Below are 8,525 nucleotides of genomic sequence, written 5' to 3' on the forward strand. Positions count from 1 at the left end.
TTGAATGAGGTTGGAGGCGACATCGGATGTATGACAACTCTGGCAGGGTTTACAAGACATTACTTCCCACAAAGCAAAGCCCAATAGCATGAATGGCAGCGATGCTTCACTACCAGACGAACTCAATGCCTTGCATGCCCACTTTGAAAGGGAGAACACATCTACAGCTGTGAAGATCCCTGCTGCACCCGGTGACCCTGTGAACTCTGTCTCAGAGGCCGATGTCAGGCTGTCTTTAAAGAGAGTGAACCCTCGCAAGGTGGAAGGTCCCGATGGGGTACCCGGTAAGGCTCTGAAAACCTGTGCCAACCAGCTGCCGGGAGTATTCAAAGACATTTTCGACCTCTCACTGCTGTGCGCGCCTAAGAAGAATAATGTGAGCTGCCTTAATGACTATCGCCGGGTAGCACTCACATCTACAGTGATGAAATGTTTTGAGAGGTTAGTCATGACTTGAATGAACTCCTACCTCAGCAAGGGGCTGGACCCGTTGCAATTTGCCTATCACTACAATAGGTCAATGGCAGATGGAATCTCAATGGCTCTCCATATGGCTTTAGACCACCTGGACAACACAATCACCTATTTCAGGATGCTATTCATTGACTATAGCTCTGCATTTAATACAATCATTCTCACAATCCTGACTGAGAAGTTGCAGAACCTGGGCCGCTGTACCTCCCTCTGCAATTGGATCCTCGACCTTCTAACTGGGAGACCATGATCTGTGCAGATTGATGATAACATCTCCTCCTTGCTGATGATCAACTCTGGGGCACCTCGGAGGTGTGTGCTTAGCCCACTGCTCTACTCTCTATAGACCCACAACTGTGTGGCTAGGTATAGCTAAAATACCATCGATAAATTTGCTAATGATACAAGCATTGTTGGTAGAATCTCAGTCGGTGACAAGAGGGCGTACAGGAGTGAGATATGCCAACTAGAGGATTGGTGTCGCAGCAACAACCTGGCATTCAACGTCAGTAAGACGAAAGAGCTAATTGTGGACTTCAGGAAGGGTTAGACAAAGGAACACATACCAATCCTCATAGAGGGATCAGAAGTGGAGAGAGTGAGCAGTTTCAAGTTCCTGGGTGTCAAGATCTCTGAGGATCTAACCTGGTCCCAACATATTGATGCAGTTATAAAGAAGGCAAGACAGCGACTATACTTCATAAGGAGTTTGATGAGATTTGGTATGTCAACAAATACACTCAAAAACTTATATAGATGTACCGTGGAGAGAATTCTGACAGGCTGCATCACTGTCTGGTATGGGGAGGGGGGAGTGCTACTGCACATGACCGAAAGAAGCTGCAGAGGGTTGTAAGTCTAGTCAGCTCCATCTTGGGTACTAGTCTACAAAGTACCCAGGACATCTTCAAGGAGCGGTGTCTCAGAAAGGCAGCGTCCATTATTAAGGACCTCCAGCACCCAGGGCATGCCCTTTTCTCACTGTTACCATCAGGCAGGAGGTACAAATGCCTGAAGGCACACACTCAGCAATTCAGGAACAGCTTCTTCCCGTCTGTCATCCAATTCCTAAATAGACATTGAACCCTTGGACACTACCTCACTTTTTTAATATATATTATTTCGTTTTTTTGCACAACTTTTAATATATTCAATAAATGTATACTGTAATTTATTTACTTATTTATTATTATTATTATTATTATTATTTTGTTCTATATTATGTATTGCATTGAGCTACCACTGCTAAGTTAACAAATTTCACAACACATGCTGGTGAAAATAAACCCGATTCTGATTCTGAATTGAAATGCACTCCTTGCTACCACTCTGGTTTGCAGGATGAGACCATAAGACCAACTCCAATTTTCTCTCACATCCCAAAGATATGATAGCTAGCATGTTAGCTGGCCACTGCAACTAACTCCTGATTGGTGAAGAGTTGAAGGGCATTTGAGAGAGAATTTGTTACAGGGAAATCATTAGGGGAACAGAAATGATGGAATTGATGGAATTGTTGCAATAGTTCTGGAGCACCAGCATAGACTTGAAGGGCCAAATAGTCTCTTCTTTCTGTGTTGTAAGGAAATATGATCTATTAGAGAATAGTGTTAGTGATTCAGGAGTTAAGGATTTACTCAGTATCAATTCAAGTGAGAACCAATTTTCAGTTCTTATGTAAATTGCAAGCAGTAATTAGTTTAAAACCAAAAGGTCAACTTTGTAAACAAACTGTGCTATATACAGAGTATAGGTTCGTCAGAGATACAGTTTGCAAACTGACATGACCATGAGATGATCTTGTATGCTAAAGCAAAGTACAGGACAAGGGGGTATGTCAATTGGCCTGCATCAAACCAGATGACACCATCAATAAGTTATTGTTGCATCAGTGTGAGCTTCCAGACTGGCACATCAAACATGGTTCTGGGCATATTTGTCCTTTCTATAAATAATGAGGATACTTGTGTACTCATAAACACAAGAGATTCTACAGATGCTGGAACACACACAAATGCTGGAGGAATTCAGCATGTCAGACATGTTGACTTGCTAACTTCCTCCAATATATGGTGTGTATTTGTGTACTAGACCGTAAGCCCTCACAACTTTAATTTTGGGTTTTCTGGTCCTGTCCTCAGAAGCCTTTTGACCAACCATGTGAATTATTTTGTCTCAGCAAAGGTATTTGAATATTGAAAGCTGTCTTATCAGATGTGGTGTGCTCCCATTTTAAATATATGATTCATAAACCCATTAGTCAGACTCAAATATTGAAATAAACTGTACCATTGTAGCTTTCAAAATTGTACCCCCCCCCCCCCGGAAGTTTTCATGTTTTATTTTTTTACAACATGGAATCACAATGGATTTAATTTGGCGTTTTAGACACTAATCAACAGATAAAGACTCTTTTGTGTCAAACTGAAAATTTCTACAAATTGATCTAAATTAATTACAGATATAAAACACAAAATAATTTATTACATAAGTATTCGCCCCCTTCAAGTAGTATTTAGTAGATGCACCTTTGGTAGCAATTACAGCCTACCAAAGGTGCATCAGCTTTGCACATCTGGATATTGCAATTTTTCCCCATTCTCCTTTCCAAAACTGCTCAAGCTCTGTCAGATTGCATGGGGATCGTGCATAAACAGCCCTTTTCAAGTCTAGCCACAAATTCTCAATTGGATTGAGGTCTGGTCACTGACTTGGCCACTCCAGGACAGTAACTGTTGTTTTTAACCCTTTCCTGTACGACTTGCTTTATGCTTGGGGTCATTCTCTTGCTAGAAAACAAATCTTCTCCCAAGTTGCAGTTCTCTTGCAGACTACCATCAGGATTTCCCTGTATTTTGTGGTATTAATTTTACCCTCCACTTTCACAAGCCTTTCAGGGCCTGTTGCAGTGAAGCATCCCTACAGCATGATGCAGCCACCACCATGCTTCACAGTAGGGATGGTGTGTTATTGATAATGTGCATAATCCAAACATAGCATTTGGTCTGATGGCCAAAAAGCTCAATTTTAGTTTCATTAGACCATAGAACTTTCTTCCAGCTAACTTCAGAGTCTCCCACGTGTCTTCTGGAAAACTTTAACGGAGATTTCATGTGAGATTTTTCAACAGTGGCTTTCTGTTTGCCACTCTCCCATAAAGCAGTGACTGGTGAAGCAACCAGGCAATGGTTATTGTATGTGCAGTCTCTCCTATCTCAGCCACTGAGCTTGTAGCTCCTCCAGAGCTGTCATAGGTCTCTTGGTCGCCTTCCTCACTAGTCCTTTTCTTGCACAGTCACTCAGTTTTTGAGGATAGCCTGCTCTAGGCAGATTTACAGCTGTGTCATATTCTGTCCATTTCTTGATGATTGATTTAACTGTACTCCAAGGGATTATCAGTGACTTGGAAATTTTCTTGTATCCATCTCCTGACTTGTGCTTTTCAATAACCTTTTAGTGGTGTTGCTTGGAGTGTTCTTTTGTCCCCGTAGTGTAGTTTTTGCCAGGGTACTGACTCATTAGCAGTTGGATCTTCCAGATACAGGTGTATTTTTAACTATAATCAATTGAAACACCTTGACTGCACACAGGTCTCCAAAAGCAGATCTCTACTTATCTAATTATGTGACTTCTAAAACCAATTGCCCACATGAGTAATGATTTGGTGTGTCACTTTAAAGGAGGTGAATACTTCATGCCACCAATTATTTTGTGTTTTATATTTGTAATTAATTTAGGTCCCTTTGTAGAGATTCATTTTCACCTTGACATGAAATAATCCTTTTCTGTTGATCAGTATATATAAAAAAAACGAATTAAATCCACTGTGATTCAATGTTGCAAAACAAGAAAACGGGATAACTTCCCAGGGAGAATACTTCTTATAGGTACTGTATCTGAGTTCAGGGAGACTCTATTGAGAGTGTCTCCAAGAGGCTGCTTGTTGTGATGAATAAAGACCTTTTATATAAAACAGCTTCAGTCTCTTAGTAACTCAGTCCACAGTTACATCAAATGGGACTAAAGTTCTCCTGGACACAACTGCCAGCATCCTAGGGTCTGAAAAGTGGCTGCAGAGACAGTAGGTGCATTGGTCGTCATCTTCCAAAGTTCTCTAGATTCTGGAAAGGTCCCTGTGGCTTGTAAAACCACAAATATAATGGCCTTACCAAGAAAGGAGGGAGCCAAAGAGTTAAAATCTATAGGGCAGGTTGCTAAACATCTGACTGTAGAACACTCTCTTCTAATTCAGCCACACACAGAAATACACCACCAGTTTATGCTTTCTCCGTCAACGGCATGCAAGCCACAATACTAACCAACAGGGCTATGGTGCAGCCATTCTCAGTGAAGACTTGTGTTAAGCAAAGATTTCTCATCGCCCCAATATTATCTTTGCTGTATTGTTGCCTCTCACTTCTGATAAAAGTTCAATGGGAGTGAAGCTAATCATTAAAACTAATGGAACTAAGGTAAATACTCTCCAAATCTGAAAATGGAGAGAGACTACAGAATTCCATTCAAAATAGGGATCTGGATGTTTTGTGCATAAAATAGAGGAAATAGCTGGCAAGTACAGCTAGTATTTAAGGCAACAAATGAAACAGTTGATTTTAATGGAAAGTGATTAAGTACAATTGTGAAGAAGTTTTAATACTGCTGTACTTGACCACTTCTGGAGTGCAGTTTATAGTTTTGCCCTCACTTAATTCATATGCATGCATTGGAATAATTCACTCAGTTCATTCTCTGATGAAGGTTGACCAAATTGAGTCTATTCTCTATAAGATCTGAAGTGATTTTTTGGAGAATTTTCAGCATCTGAATGGCCTTGACATGTAGATGAAGAGAGAACATTTCCTGTCACAGGGTAACCATGAACCACAGAAACAAGATTTTTCAGAGCAAGGCAGTTCCTATTTTGGATGGAGATGAGAATGGTGTTTCTTTGGAATTCTGTACCCCAGAGAGTAGTGCAGGCATGACTGTCTAATATATTTAAGAATGAGAAAGGTTGTTAGATTGTAGTGGAGTCCAGGATGATGGAATGCGAAGTGAAACCAAGATCAGAACTCACTAAATTGCAGACCGAACTCAGGGAAGTGTATGCCACACAGTCAAACTTTTTTGTCATATACAAGGATGGTGAAGTACAGATGAAGTGAAAGCATGCTTGCAGAAACTTCAAAGGCATGAAGATTCAAGATAGCCTCTATTTTTTACATTCTCGTAAAGGTGAGACTGTCTAATAATTTTGCGTATGTGGTGGTGGAACCTTTTAAGAATTTGCAGATCCCTCAAAAGCGTTAGATTGTTAAAGTGAAACTTCACTTAGGTGAAAAGCCTTTTTGCATATGTGCTTAACACTAGGAAGAAGAGATGTAACTATTTGAGTAATGGAGGACAATAAATACTGTTGCTTGTAAAAAGAACTTTATCTGCAGCATTAAGATAAAACAGACTTTTAGCGGGAAGATAGAAAATTGGGATGCTTTTAAAAAACTACAGAGAGCAACTAAAAGAATCATTAGAAGGGAAAAGGTGAAATATAAAAGCAAGCTAGAAATGATATCAAAGTGGACAGTAAAAGCTTTTCAAGGATATAAAAAATAAAAGAGAGATGAGAGTAGATATAGGACTGCAAGAAAATGAGGATGGAGAAATAATAACAAGAGACAAGGAGATAGCAGATGAACTAAATGAGTATTTTGCATTAGTCTGCACTGTGGAGGATATTAGCAGTTTGCCAGATGTTGTAGTGTGTGATGGAAGAGAAGTGAGTGCAGTTACTATTACAAGGGAGAAGGTGCTCAAAAAGCTGAAAGACCTAAGTGTACTGTCATGGTCCGGTCTGTGAAACCCGCATCCTGGTTCACGGTCCGGTCCGTGTACTCCGGACTCCAGGTCTTCCGCTCTCCCTTGCTTCAGTTGGGCTTGATCATAGGCACCTGTTTCTCGTCTTGGGGCTGGGAATATAAGTGGCCCTGGGGTTGAGTGTGGTTGTTGGTTTGTCTTGTCAGTATTCCCTTGGAGTAATCTGCTGGTGGAAAGCTAGAGCAGTCATTTGTGATCTCTAGGCCTGGTTGGAGGACCACTGCTTCATGGAGTCTTGTTGGAGCAGTCATTGTGGTATGGATTTGGCTGTTTCTGGGGCCAGCTGAGTGGTTGTTTGCCACCCTGAGCTAGATATGGACTCGGCTGTTTCCGTGGCCAGCCTAGGTTGCTGGCTGCCCTGAGACTTGGAGCCACCCTGGATTGAACTCCCTTCCTGTCCTAGTCTCTGTGGGGTAAGTCAGGCTGTCTTTGCTGTTACCCTGTGGCTGGACCTGTCCCTCCAATATACTATATTACATCAAAGGTTACAGGGAGAAGGCCAGGGAGTGGGGTTGAGGAGGGTAATAAAGGATGGCATGATTGAATGGCAGAACAGACTTGATGGGCCAAATGGCATTATTCTGCTCTTATGGACTTTCAAAGTTAGAGGTGTAGCTTTATGTGAAAGCCAGAATTGCACTGTTGAATTATTGGCTAGCAGCATGTCATTTTGTAAATGAAACTTATGCAAAATTTTATAGTAACTTTCAGGCCTACCAAGTCTGTATTTCAGCAGCATTGCTATTTGTTAGGAAATATAGAGGAGGCTTGATCCAAATGTATCCCCTCTATATATTTTGCATGGTTTTTTTAAAATCACTTTAACAATAAACAACAAAATAACAAGCCATGAGACCCCATAAAACAAGTGGGAATGGATACTTAACATAACAAGGGAGTTGAAGGGTAGGACCAACTGGTTGAGGCTGGCTGGTTCAATGCATGGACAAGGATTGTGGAAGCAAGCTGGGTTTAAATAGGCTGCAGGTGATGAGTTGGAAACAAGTGGCAGGTGACTTTTGTTAGCTGTGTGGAGACTGGGAGGTGCCTGTCTGTGCAGGCCTGACTGGATCCCACCATCCCCTCCCCCTGCCCCAGAGCCTGCACCTGACAGCTCAGGGCAATCTGGATGGGTCCAGTGGAACTCCTCAATGAGCAATAGATCCAAGATGAAATAAGATGGCACCCAAGACATTTTCTCCAGGTTGCACCTTTCCCGGTTGACCAGAAACTGCATGCCCCTTCCATGACACTGAATCCATCAACCAGTGGATGTGTACCCCGGACCACCCTCCACCATACTAGATACTGCAGACGCAGGCTGAGCTGCGTTGAGTGGTCCATGGACAATGGGCTTGAGGCAGGACAGGGGTGATCCTGATGGACAGTGGCAGCTGGAGATGGTAAGTGACTGTTTTAATGTGATGGGTGATCTTGAAGGGGCTAATGAACTGGGGTGAGATTTTGTGGGAGTTGGTGCGCAGGGACACATCTCGCGTGGACAGCCAGACACGGTCCCCTGGCCAGAGTAGCCAGTGGGTGCAGGTGGCAGCTAGGATGGCCTGCTGTGATCTATTCCAAGCATTCTGCCAGTGGTGAACTAGGACCCCGGTGGACTGGGCCTTCACCAATGACTCCTCCACAGAGAACAATAGGGGTTAGTAGCCATGAAGCATAGAAAAGGATGACATTTCTGTGGCAGAAGAGGTGTGTAGATTGTGGGACAGTTCAGCCCAGAGCAAGTACTACTTCCGTGTGGAAAGGTTAGAGGCGGCAAAGCATCTCAAACTTTTCTCCACTTGCTGATTGACTTTTTCTGACTGATTGCTGGTCTGTGGATGATAGCCAGAGGACAAACCTATTGAGGTGTAGAGGAGGGAACAGAAGCTCACCAAAGCAGGGAAAAAAAAGTCTTGTCTGTCCTGGTCCACCCAATGTTCTGAGAGAAACCGTGGAGGCAAACTGGGTTGCTGAACAAGGTCCACATCTCAGCGGCTGACAGAATTTTGAGGAAGGCAATGCAGTGGGCTACCTTGGAGAACTGGTCTACCACTATCATGCTCACTATGGCCCCACCAGAAGGTGGCAAATCTATGATGAAATCCATAGTGATGTGGGCCCATGGGCACTGAGGGACCAGTACAGGCCACAGAAGACCAGAGGGCTGATGGAGGAAT

The sequence above is a fragment of the Mobula birostris genome, chromosome 9 (assembly GCF_030028105.1).
Source record: "Mobula birostris isolate sMobBir1 chromosome 9, sMobBir1.hap1, whole genome shotgun sequence".
Classification (NCBI taxonomy): domain Eukaryota; kingdom Metazoa; phylum Chordata; class Chondrichthyes; order Myliobatiformes; family Myliobatidae; genus Mobula; species Mobula birostris.